This window comes from Triticum urartu, chromosome 4, assembly GCF_003073215.2.
Source record: "Triticum urartu cultivar G1812 chromosome 4, Tu2.1, whole genome shotgun sequence".
Classification (NCBI taxonomy): Eukaryota; Viridiplantae; Streptophyta; class Magnoliopsida; order Poales; family Poaceae; genus Triticum; species Triticum urartu.
This window is the reverse complement of record NC_053025.1, coordinates 551554011-551567093: the sequence shown is the minus strand read 5'-3', so window position 1 is coordinate 551567093 and position 13083 is coordinate 551554011.

The following is a 13083-nucleotide window of genomic DNA, read 5'->3' as shown; positions in this document are numbered from 1 at the left end:
AGGACCAAGATGACCCAGTAAACTGGTTGGATGAAAGTAGTGGCCAAGTTTCTCAAACCTCCCTCTGCACGAGGCCACTATTTGAGGATAAACTTACAAGCAAAGTTCAGATTGTCTGTGCTGCCTCTTATGTACTCGAAAGTTTACTCGTACAAGAACTAATTTTAGCAAGAAGTACCTCCGATTGAACACCATTTACCAGTCTGTACCCTAGGTAATTAAAGTTCGTCCATGGATCATATTGGCTGTGATATCAATCATTTGGATGCATAAACATACCGAACATGTGTATATCTGAATCTTTTTGTAAATTATGTATGAATATTTTCGTGTGATCTATCAATCATTTGGATGCATAGATATGTTGAGCTTGTGTATATATGAATCTTTTGAGTTGTTGATTGTGAATGTTGGCTATGGATATGAACGTGTCCTGTGAACCTAAGTTTGATATGAATGTTTACCTTTTCTGTTGTATTTGTGTGTGAACTTGTTAGTATGCCTACTATGGGGTATAAAACGCAGGTCTCTTATAAAAGTAATGTTGTGTCCAATTTATGTTTTCCCTTCTAACCACATTATATATATTTATATTATTACTATTATCGTATATTTTATAGAGACTTATATATACATTATAAAAACATCCCAATTTATAAAAGTAAATGTTTAACGGAAATTGGCAAGGAAAATCCTGGTTGTTTTGACTCACAGGCAAGGAAAATCCCGGTGATTGCGTACAAAAGCTTGCGAAGATTTTAAGGACCAATTTAATAATAACACGCTCATTTTTATTTTGAGCAATAACTCACTAATTTCTTAATTATATATATATAATGTGCCTCTCCGGTTTATTCTTTGATATTAATTGCTCCTTCTAACATAACATTATACTCCCTCCGTCCGAAAATACTTGTCATCAAAATGGACAAAAAGGGATGTATCTAAAACTAAAATACATCTAGATACATCCCTTTTATCCATTTTGATGACAAGTATTTTCGGGCGGAGGGAGTATATATAATGAGCCCACCTAATACGTGTATTTCAAGGAAGTGCAAATGGGCTGGGATTTCTTAGAAAATATAAATGGGACTGATTGACGCGAAATTATTTGTTCACCCAGCCCAACAAATGGATTGTACATTCTAGAAAACATGGGTTAAATATATGCCACATTTTTGTAGGCTGACATGTGGGCCAATAGGTCGAAGCCTACGCAGGGCGTTGTCAACTTGGTCAACAAATGATTGTGTCATCCATGGCCATTGGATTTATATCCAACGGCCGGCATGCACCTTCAATCTCTCGTCTTCTTCCTCCAGCGTCGCCGGGACCGCCTGGTCCGGCCTCCGGCAGCTAGCGCCTCTGCTTAGCACGCATCGCTGCGAAGCGCTACCCCACCGCCGGCCAGGCTATCCCTCCACCCCTCGACACCTCCTGTTATTCTCCACAGACTACAGCCCCACGCCGCAACAGAACCAGTTATAACCCTTCTCCTCCTCTCAATCTGCGACTCCACTGCCGCGTTTTCCCATCTCCGAGTCGTTCCCGTCCGGGGCCTCGCCGTCGTCCACCGCCTCGCTGCATTCGGTGCGGTGTGGTCAACAAACGAGAGTCATCAGAAGAGGACTTTACGTGGAGCGCCTGACGGCTGGGACCCACGAGGTCCATGGTCGCATGCAAGGAAAGTTCCTCCTTATTAAGATGAAAAAAATGTTTCCTCCACCTAACAGCTGGGACCCACCGGCTGTATCTTCGCACGGAAGGAAGTGCCTCCTTGTTTTGCAAGAAAAATTATTCATCCCGTTGATAGCTGGGACCCATCAGATTTGGTGACTCACTTGTGGGCCTACTAAGTGGACGTGTACGCACGGCTTTGTCAACTTAATCAACAAATGATTCTAGCAGCTGGACCGTTGGATGTTAATCCAACAGTCGTGCTCCTTCTTCAACCTCTGTTCTTTCTCCTGTCTCCCATGGGTGGCACCGCGGTTGTGCTGCCGCGCACCTGAACCAGTGAAGTTTCCCACTCCTCTCCATCTGCGACTCCACTGCAGCTTAATAAATAGTAACATCTTCGGTTTTAGCCCGGTTTTCCGTAGATTAACCAGGCAATTCTCTTCTTCTTAATTAATCGACGAGGCAATTCTTTTGCCTCCGTTTTGAAAAAAATAAATAGTAACGTCTAACTGAGCCAGTTAGTTAGATGCGTACACTTGGTGTAGTAGGATCTTTATTTAGTTTGATGCATACACTTGTTCTTTTTTGGTAGCCCTTTATTAATGATGGCTGATGTTTGGTTTGGAAGAGAGAGCTACGTCTTCACTCTTCTGGCCTGCTTACTGCTTCTGTTGCACCCCCAGCCCTGGTTGCTGCTGCTGTTTTCAATGTACAATCAGTAGTATATTTCGTCTGTTGGTTGAATAAATGTGTTGTTAGAACGACAAACACAATGTTTTGGAAGTCATTGCATGGTTCGATCCTTTAGTGCCCCATACCGTACGTAGCGCATACTATTTATCATACGGAACACATTTTTTTTGAAACTCGGAACACATTTTCCACTTGTTGATAACATGCAGCCCACTGATGAAGGCCCAATAGAGAAGCCCATAATTAACTGGAACGGAGGCTCTCACATGAATCCGGCCCAGGTACATGCTCATGGTCCCCTAAACATAAATAAGTAAATAAATAAATAAATAAAGCTAAATGCTCATGAACCAGTTCTTTGGGAAAATAGGTAGCCCAGTATTTCTTTTTGAAGAATACCCAAGCTAGGCCTATTTGTTTTCTCCGAATTACTGGGCTGCAAATCTTTCAAGACGAGGAGGGATGCATTTCGGCCTGGCTTAAGAGTATGGTCAATGTCTGTTAAAATTAATATCAAAAGGGGTTGAAAATTCCAAAAAAATTATACCAAATGGGATATAAGTTTCTTTTTTTTGTTCTTCTCTGATATCTTATACGTATTTCATTGGATTTAACATGACATAGTACTAATTTATTTTTAAATTTGTTTTAGTATGGCTATTAATTTTTGGATTAAGAATATTTCGTTCCCTAGCAAAAATTTGCGAATTTTCAAAATTTCCCACATATTTAGTTAATTTTTTGACCCTGGTACTGACCAAAAAATGGCCAGCAATTCTAAAAATGGAAAACGGGCTGCAATAAATTCCATATGAATTAGAAAATGAGTAAAAATTATAAAAATAATAGCAAATGGGCTGTACACGCCACAGATTTCGAGGCTGACTTGTTTACGCAAGGCTTTGTCAGTGAACACACGATTCTAGCAGCAGTTAGTGTTGGATGTCCATCCAACGGCCGACATGCTTCTTCAATCTCTGATCTTCCTGCTCCAGCCGCCTAAACTAGCGCCGGCGGGACTGCCTGCTCCCTCCTCTTGTGGCCCGCTATGATGCCGCGCAGGCTTCGCCGGCCCACCCTACTCCCTCCGCTGGCCTGGCCGCACGAAATCAACTGCCTCCTTATTACGCGAAAAAAATGATTCCTCCCACTGACATCTGGGGCGCACCAGTTGGGAGGCTGGCCTGTGGGCCTACTAAGTTGACGCGTACGCAGGGCTTGTCAAATTAGTCAACAAATGATTCTAGCAGCAGTAACCGTTGGATTTGAATCGAAAGGTCCTGCTGCTTCTTCAATCGCTGCTCTTCTTGCACCAGCCGCCCAAACCAGCGCCGGGGAGACCGCCTGCTCCTGCCTCTAGTGGTCGGCTGTGCTGCCGATGAGGCCTCATCGCCCCCTACTACTCCCACCGCTAGCCAGGCCCTGCGGCGACGGCAGCCTCACACCGCAACCGAACCAGTGAACCCTTGTACTCCTCTCCGCGTGGGCATCCACTGCCGCATCTTCCCCGGCTCCGTGTCGTCCCCTTCCTAAGCCTCGCCATCGTCCACCGCCTTGGTGCTCTCGGCGCGGCGTGGTCAACATGGTCAACGACATTCCATCGGAAGAGTACTGTACGTGGAGAGGCTGACAGCTGGGTCCACGGCCACAGCCCAGTTTTTTTGTGATTTGCCAAGTAAGTCGCTTTGTCAGGCCAGTTGGGCTGCAAATCTTTCAAGACGAGGAGAGCTTTCATTCGGCTGGCCGAGAAAATGGCCCATCAGTAATGAGAAATGGGGTTTTACATTTTTAAAACATATCAAACCGGCAATTAGTTTCAAATATCTTTTTTTCATTTCGAGATTTGAAATTACATTAATTTTTATGCGTGGAGAATTTGTGGATTTTATATTGATATACATTTATTTTTAAAATCAGTTTGAAAGTGAGTCAAAATTTCGGGATTAAAAACAGTTCGGACCACACCGAAATATGCAAAATTTCGTATAATTTTTTAACCGTGGCCACAATATGGGTTGTAATGCTAAAAAAAGAATATGGGCTCCAAAAAAACCTTAATGATTAGCAAATGGGCTGTAAATTATTAGAAATAATGGCAGATGGGTTGTATGCTGTTTTCCACAGATTTGAGGCTTTCCTAAAAAAAGGTTGACGCACAAGCAGTGACTGTTGGATGGCCATCCAACGACCGTCGTGCTTCTTCAATCTCTGCTCTTCCTGCTCCAGGCGCTCAAACAGGCGCCGGCGCGACTGCCTGCTCCCTCCTTCCCGCGGTCGGCTCTGCTGCTGTGCAGGCCTCACCGCCCCACCGTACTCCCATCGTTGGCCTAGCCATCCCTCTACTCACCCACACCTGCTGTTATTCTCCGGCGACGGCAAACGAACCAGTAAACCCTCGTACAGTCGTACTTCCCTCCGCGTGGGAAACAACTGCCGAGTCTTCCCTGCCTCTATGTCGTTCCCTTCCTAGGCCTCGCCGTCGTCCACCGCCCTGGTGCTCTCGGCGCGGCCTGGTCAACGTGGTCAGCGACCGACATGCATCTGAAGTGGACTTTACGTGGAGAGGACGATAGCTGGGTCCATGGCCGCACGCAAGGAAATGCCTCCTTATTACGCGCAAAATAATGATTCCTCCACCTGACATCAGGGACCCACCAAAAGGGCCTCTGTATTTCGCGAAAAAAACGTTACCGCCGCTGACAGCTCGGACCCACCAGCTATATCTTCGCACGCAAGGAAGTGCCTTCTTATTACGCACAAAAAAATGAATACTCCACCTGTTAGCTGGGACCCAGTATAGTGGCAGGCTGACTTGTGGGCCTACTAAGTTCACGGGGACGGAGGGCTTTGTCAACTTAGTCAATATGCACGATTCTAGCTCCAGTGACCGTATGATATCCATCCAACGGCCATAGTGCTTCTTCAACCTCTGGTCTTCTTGCTCCAGCCGCCCAAACCAGCGCCGGTCGTGCCTCGTGCTCATGCCTCCCGTGGCCGGCTATGATGCGGCGGAGGCCTCACCGCCCCCTACTACTCCCACCGCTGGCCAGGCCATCCCTCTACTCACCCACACCCTCTGTTATTCTGCAGCGACGGCAGCCTCACACCGCAGTGAACCAGTGAACCCTCGTACTCCTCTACGCGTGGGCATCCACTACCGCGTCCTCCCCAGCTCCATGTCGTCCCCTTCCTAGGCCTCGCCGTCGTCCACCGCCCTGGTGCTCTCGGCGCGGCGTGGTCAACGTGGTCAAGGAACGGCTTCCATCAGACGTGGACTGTACGTGGAGAGGCTGACAGCTGGGTGCACGGCCGCAGCAAGGAAGTGCCTCCTTATTACGTGCAAAATAATTATTCCTCCACCTGACAGCGGGGACCCATCAGACGGGCCACCGTATTTCGCCCCCTGACTGCTGGGACCCACCAGCTACATCTTTGCACGCAAGGAAGTGCCTGACAGTCGGGACCCACCTGGTCGAAGCATACGTAGCGTTGTCATTCTGGTCGCGAACGTGTACGTACATATATACTAGTGGATGTAGAGGCGCGCGCGTGTCGTAGTAGAGGCGACCAGGGTGCAAGAAAGAAAATACGGCCACGTATGTGTACATACGGGCGGGGTCTCGAACGCCTACTCGCGCATACGTACGGCCAGGGCTCGTGTACATGGCTGGGTTGGAACGGAGAAACGACGTCGTCGTCGTGTTCATGGGGAGGCAACGGAATGCGTCGTGTTCATGGGGAGGCAACGGAATGCGTCGTGTTCATGGGGAGGCAACGGAATGTGTCGTGTTCATCGAGAGGGCTTGGACGGAACAGGCGATGGAAATGAGGCCTGGCGTACCGCAGAACGGAGGAAACGGCCTTGTGTTCGACCGGCCACGTTCAAAACGGGATCCTATTCATCGGGAGGGGTCTGGCGTACCGCAAAACGGAGAAAATGGACCTCCTATGGTCGAAATGGGGGTCCTGTTGATCGGGAGGGGTGTGGCGTACCGCAAAACGGAGGAAACGGACTTATGTTGGAGCGCTACGGTCGAAACGGGGGTCCTGTTCATCGGGAGGGGTGTGGCGTACCGCAAAACGGGACTCCACGGGATACTGTTCATCTCCACCGTCGACCTCCTCCAGCCTCCATGGGCTCCTGTTCATCCAGCCTCCACCGCGCGCTACTCCACCGGCTACTGTTCAACCACCCCTCCACCGTCTACTGTTCATCCAGCCCTCCACACCACGGGGTCCTGTTCAACCACCCCTCCACGGGCACCCCTCCACCGTCTACTGTTTGTCCAGCCCTCCACACCACGGGGTCTTGTTCAACCACCCCTCCACCGTCTACTGTTCATCCAGCCCTCCACGCCATGGGGTCCTGTTCATCCACCCCTCCACTGTCTACTATTCATCCAGCCCTCCACCACACCACGGGGTCCTGTTCATCCAGAGGCAACGCCACCGCTCACTATTCATCCAACCCCCCCCCCCGCAACGCTCACTGTTCATCCCATCGATCGGCTTCAGTTAGCAGTAGTAGCGAAGGAATCGCTCGATCAGGTTCAGTTAACAGCCATCGATCGATCGCTCAGGTTCAATAACACGTAGCCTGCATTGCAATCGCTCGGGTTCAGTTAGAGCCAACGCCTCGCACACACGCGCATACATGTACGAGAGAAACGCGCATCGCTCAGCCCCCGACCTCCCACCATAACCGCGAACTCCCCGAAATTTTCCTCCCCCTCGTTTCTACCACGGTTTTTTCCGTCATGGACGGCCCAAAGAATGTCATGCAGCTGCGTCTCCGGCCCGCCCAGGACGAAAAGCCCATTTTCTGTCATGATTTTTTGTCATAGAAGTAGGAGCCCACCATATCTATGATGATACCGGGTTTTGTCACAATTATCGTCATAGAAGTGTCATATGTATGACAGAAAAAAAATTCGTTCGGCCCAAAATGTCACGGATGTGTCTTTTTTTTGTAGTGTGAGCAACAAACGTTGTATCAGACCATCCGTAGGGCCCGCGAGGCCCTCTCCGTCGTCCTTCGAGTTGTTGCGCTTGCTGTGGCACCGAGCATTGTCAACATGGTCAACGAACATGAGGATTCAGGAGATGACTTTATTTTGACTGGATGACAGTAGGGACCCACTAGGGCCATAGCCGTACGTACGCAAGTGCCTCCTTATTTTGTACAACTATATTTTTTTGCTTCCTCCTGGTTTCCTGACATCACGGTCCCACACCATTGTCAACCTATGTAATCAATAAACGAGAGAATTGCACAAGGAGCGCCCGACAGATGGGACCAAGCAGCTCGAGCAGTATTTGTATTTTTGAGGTGTGAGCACTACAGAGTTTTTCTTGAGCGATATTTTTGTTGTTGTTCAGAGGAGAGCAGGGTATTAACTGGGCGGGCTGTGGCCCGTCTAGCCCAGGCCAGATATCCAGCCTAGATATTATTTTTTTCAAGCTGAAAATGGCTAGCCCAGCTATACTTTTTTGAGGAATACCCATGCAAGGTCAACTTGTTATTCTCCACCCCGCCAGGCTGCAAATCTTTCCTAGGAGGGATGCATTAGGCTTAACAGGAAAATGGGCTTTAATAAATATTAAATGGGATGTAATTATAAAAACTGGGCAGTAACCATAAAAATGCACCAAACATGTAATTAGTTTATAAAATATTGTTTTGGGATTTTGAAAATTTTAATTTCATTATTTTTTGCGCGCGCAATATTTCATTGGATTTTTACATAATACAAATTTATATTGAAATTGTATTTAATCTGACTAGAAATTTTGGGATAAAAATATTTTGGATCCCATCAAAATGTGGGAAAAAATTTCGAATTCTGTTTTGAACGGTTGGTTGAAATTAGTAATCGTTGTGCTTGCTAGAAAATGGGTTGTACTTTTAACAAACTGTAAATGGGTTGTAGTAAATTCCATTAGAATTCAAAAATGGTTGTACCTTCTTACAAATTGCAAATGGGCTATAAGTTCTCTGCCACACACTTGTGGGCCTACTAAGTTGACGCGTCCCCTAAAAAAAGTAAGTTGATGCGTATGCAAAGCTTTGTCAACTTATAGTCAACATACGGTTCTAGCAGCAGTGGCCGTTGGATGTCCATCCAATGGATGTCGTGCTTCTTCTTCAACCTCGGATATTCTACCTTCAGCCGTCCAAAAAATGATTCCTCCCCTGACATCTGGGGTGCACCGTTTCGTAGGCTGACCTGTGGGCCTACTAAGTTGACGAGTACCAAGGGCTTTGTCAACTTAGTCATTATAAATGATTCTAGCTGTAGTGACCGTACGATGTCCATCCAACGACCGTCGTGCTTCTTCAACCTCTGGTCTTGCTCCAGCCGCCCAAAGCAGCACCGGTCGTGTCGCCTGCTCCTGCCTCCCGTGGTCAGCTGTGCTGCCATAGAGGCCTCACCGCCCCCTACTACTCCCACCGCTGGCCAGGCCATCCCTCTACTCATCCACACCCCCTGTTATTGTGCGGCGACGGCAGCCTCACACCGTAGCAGAACTAGTGAACCCTCGTACTCCTCTCCGCGTGGGCATCCACTATCGCCTCTTCCCCGGCTTCGCGTCGCCCCCTTCCTAGGCCTCGCCGTCGTCCAATGCCCTGGTGCTCTCGGCGTGGCGTGGTCAACATGGTCAACGAACAACATCCATCGGACGTGGACTTTACGTGGAGAGGCTAACAGCTGGTTCCACGGCCGCACACAAGGAAATGCCTCCTTATTACGCGCAAAATAATGATTCCTCCACCTGACATCTGGGATCCACCGGAAGGGCCTCTGTATTTCGTGAAAAAAATGTTCCCCCCGCTGATAGGTCAGACCCACCAGCTATATCTTCGCATGCAAGGAAGTGCCTCCTTATTACGCACAAAAAAATGAATACTCTCTCTGCTAGCTGGGGCCCAACATAGTGGGAAGCTGACTTGTGGGCCTACTAAGTTGACGGGGACGGAGGACTTTGTCAACTTAGTCAATATGAACGATTCTAGATCCAGTGACCATACGATGTCCATCCAACGGTCGTAGTGCTTCTTCAACCTCTGGTCTTCTTGCTCCAGCCGCCCAAAGCAGCGCCGGTCATGCCGCCTGCTCCTGCCTCTCGTGGCTGGCTGTGCTGCCACAGAGGCCTCACCACCCCCTACTACTCCCACCGCTGGCCAGGCCATGTAGCGATGGTAGCCTCACACTGCAGCCGAACCATTGAACCCTCGTACTCCTCTCCGCGTGGGCATGCACTGCGGCGTCTTCCCCGGCTCCGCGTCGTCCCCTTCCTAGGCCTCGCCGCCGTCCACCACCTTGATGCTCTTGGCACGGCATGGTCAATGTGGTCAACGACCAACTTCCATCAGAAGAGTACTGTACATGGAGAGGCTGACAGCTGGGTCCAAGGCCACAGCAAGGAAGTGCCTCCTTATTACACGGAAAATAATGATTCCTCCACCTGACAGCAGGGACCCACCGGACGGGCCACCATATTTCATGAAAAAATGTTTCCCCCTTAACTGTTGGGACCCACCAGCTACATCTTCGCACGCAAGGAAGTGCGTCCTTATTACGGGCAAAAAAATGATTCGCCCCCTGACTGCTGGGACCCACCAGCTACATCTTCGCACGCAAGGAAGTGCCTGACAGTCGGGACACAGCTGTTCGAAGCATAAGTAGTGTTGTCATTCTGGTCGCGAACGTGTACGTACATACTGATCGATGTAGAGGCATGCACGTGTCGTAGTAGAGGCGCGCACGTAGGATGTACACGTACGTACAACGGCCAGGGTGCAAGAAATAAAATATGGCCACGTACATACATACGGGCGGGGTCTCGAACACCTACTCGCGCATACATACGGCCAGGGCTTGTGTACATGGCTGGGTCGGAACGGAGAAATTGCATCGCATCGTGTTCATGGGGAGGCAACGGAATGCGTTGTGTTCATCGCGAGGCAATGGAACGTGTGCTGTTCATCGGGAGCCAACCGACTTGGACGGAACAGCTGATGGAAACAAGGCCTGGCGTACCGCAGAACAGAGGAAACGGCCTTGTGTTCGACCGGCCACAGTTGAAACGGGATCTGTTAATCGGGAGGGGTCTGGCGTGCCACAAAATGGAGGAAACGAACCTCCTACGGTCGAGACGGGGTCCTGTTGATCGAGAGGGGTGTGGCATACTGCAAAACGGAGGAAACGGACTTGTGTTGGAGCGCTACGGTCAAAACGGGGGTCCTGTTCATCGGGAGGGGTGTGGCGTACCAAAAAACGGGACTCCATGGGATACTGTTCATCTCCACCGTCGACTACCTCCACGGGCTACTGTTCATCCATCGTTGACCTCCTCCAGCCTCCACCTGCGACTATTCATCCACGGGCTCCTATTCATCCAGCCTCCACCGCGCGCTCCTCCACCGGCTACTGTTCAACCAGCCCTCTCCATGGGGTCCTGTTCAACCACCCCTCCACAGGCTACTATTCATCCAGCCCTCCACGGGGTCCTGTTCATCCATCCCTCCACGGAGTCCTGTTCATCTAGCCCTCCACGGGGTCTTATTCATCCACCCCTCCACGGGGTCATGTTCATCCACCGGCTCGATCGATCGGGGTACTGTTCATCTAGCGGCAACGGCCTCTACTACCACAGGGTCCTGTTCATCCAACTCCCCACCAAGAACTGTTCATCCAACCCCCCCCCCCCAACAACGCTCACTGTTCATCTCGAGGCAGCATCGATCGGCTTCAGTTAGCAGCAGTTGCGAAGGAATCACTCGGGTTCAGTTAACAGCAAGGGATTCATCGATCGCTCGGGTTCAGTAATGCGTAGCCTGCAGTGCAATCGTTCGGGTTCAGTTAGACCCCAACGCCTCACACACATGTGCGTACATACGAGAGAAACGCGCATCGCTCGACCCCCGACCACCCACCGTAACCGGGAACTCCCCGATATTTTCCTCGCCCTCGCTTCTACCACGGTTTTTTCGTCATGGACGGTCCAAAGAATGTCATGCAGCTGCGTCTCCGGCCTGCCCAGGACGAAAAGCCCATTTTCTGTCATGATTTTTTGTCATACAAGTAGGACCCCACCACATGTATGATGATACCGAGTCTTGTCACAATTATCGTCATAGAAGTGTCATAAGTATGAGAGAAAAAAATCGTTCGGCCCAAAATGTCATGGATGTGTCTTTTTTTTGTAGTGTATAATAAAGCAAATCACTACCTTTAGGTACTGTTGTAAACTCATTCCAATTTAATATTAGCATTATATCTACTATATTCCAACTTCACCATGGTTCATACCCCCCCCCCCGATACTACCCATATATTCATCAAAATAAGTGAACAACACATAGAAAATAGAATCTGTCAAGAACAGGACAGTTTGTAGTAATCTGGAACTTTCATATACTTCTGTACCTTCAAAAATTCTAAAAAATTAGGACAATCTAATTTTTTCGAATAATTATTATGTAAAAATTTCAAGATTTTATCATGCTCCAGTAAAAAATGAAAATTAAAAGACTACAGCAAAAGTTTCTATTTTTTTTGCTGCACACACCGAACAAGCAATTTAAGCATCCTAAAGCCAAACCATGACACATTATTTTTATAATACGACGGATATATACAAGGGGATACTTATTTTTTAGAAACTTCCATGAAAAATTCTACATTGTTTCCATGAGCATGAACACAATTGTTCAAGGTCGACCCTCACTTCTCCAATGCACAACCTTCCAATCACTTCTCTTTTTGAAAGTTTTTAGGCATAAGAAGCAAGTAATTTTTTTGCATTTTCATTCTTTTTGTTTGTTTCACCCACAACTAAACAAAAACAAAAGGGAAAACAAAATCTACTTAGTGAAGAAAGCAAACAAGCATACACGAGAATATCAACCCCACGCTACTGCTCCCCGACAATGACACCAGAAAGAGCTTGATAATCCTCAAGTGCAAGGAATCATTGTAGCACTTTCCAAATGTGGAAATGATAAGTATGGAGTGTCGAACCCACAAGGAGCTAAAGGTAAGATCAATATTCTCTCAAGTCCTATATGGCGCTGATACGACTCTACGTACACTGAACGTTTGCTTCCAACTAGAAACGAGAAATAAAACTACGTTGTGGGTATGAAGAGGATAACTTTGCATGATATCGGAGAACTAAAATATAAAAGTAGGTGCTATTAATATAAAGTTAGAATATATTACTATATATTATAAATAACGAGTGTGGAATAATGATGAGTCGGTGTGCGGAATTGTCCTAGGCAATTGTTAACAAGATCGGTAATCAATATTGCAATTTCATATGAGGGAGAGGCATAAGCTAACTTACTTTCTCTTCTTGGATCATATGCACTTATGATTAGAACTCTAGCAAGCATCTGCAACTACTAAAGATCATTAAGGTAAAACCCAACCATAGCATTAACACATCAAGTCCCCTTTATTCCCATACGCCATGACCCGCTTACCCGTGTTTGTGTTTCAGTCACTCACACAACACAGACAATAAGCAAACCATGATCACATTGCAAACCCTACAGCAGGAATCTCTCACACTTGCACGACACGAAGAGCACCATAGGACAGCACCAAAATAAAACATACAACTGAAACCAATCTATATCAGCAATCAACCCAAAAGACAAAAGAAATCTACTCAAAACATCATAGGATGGCAACACAT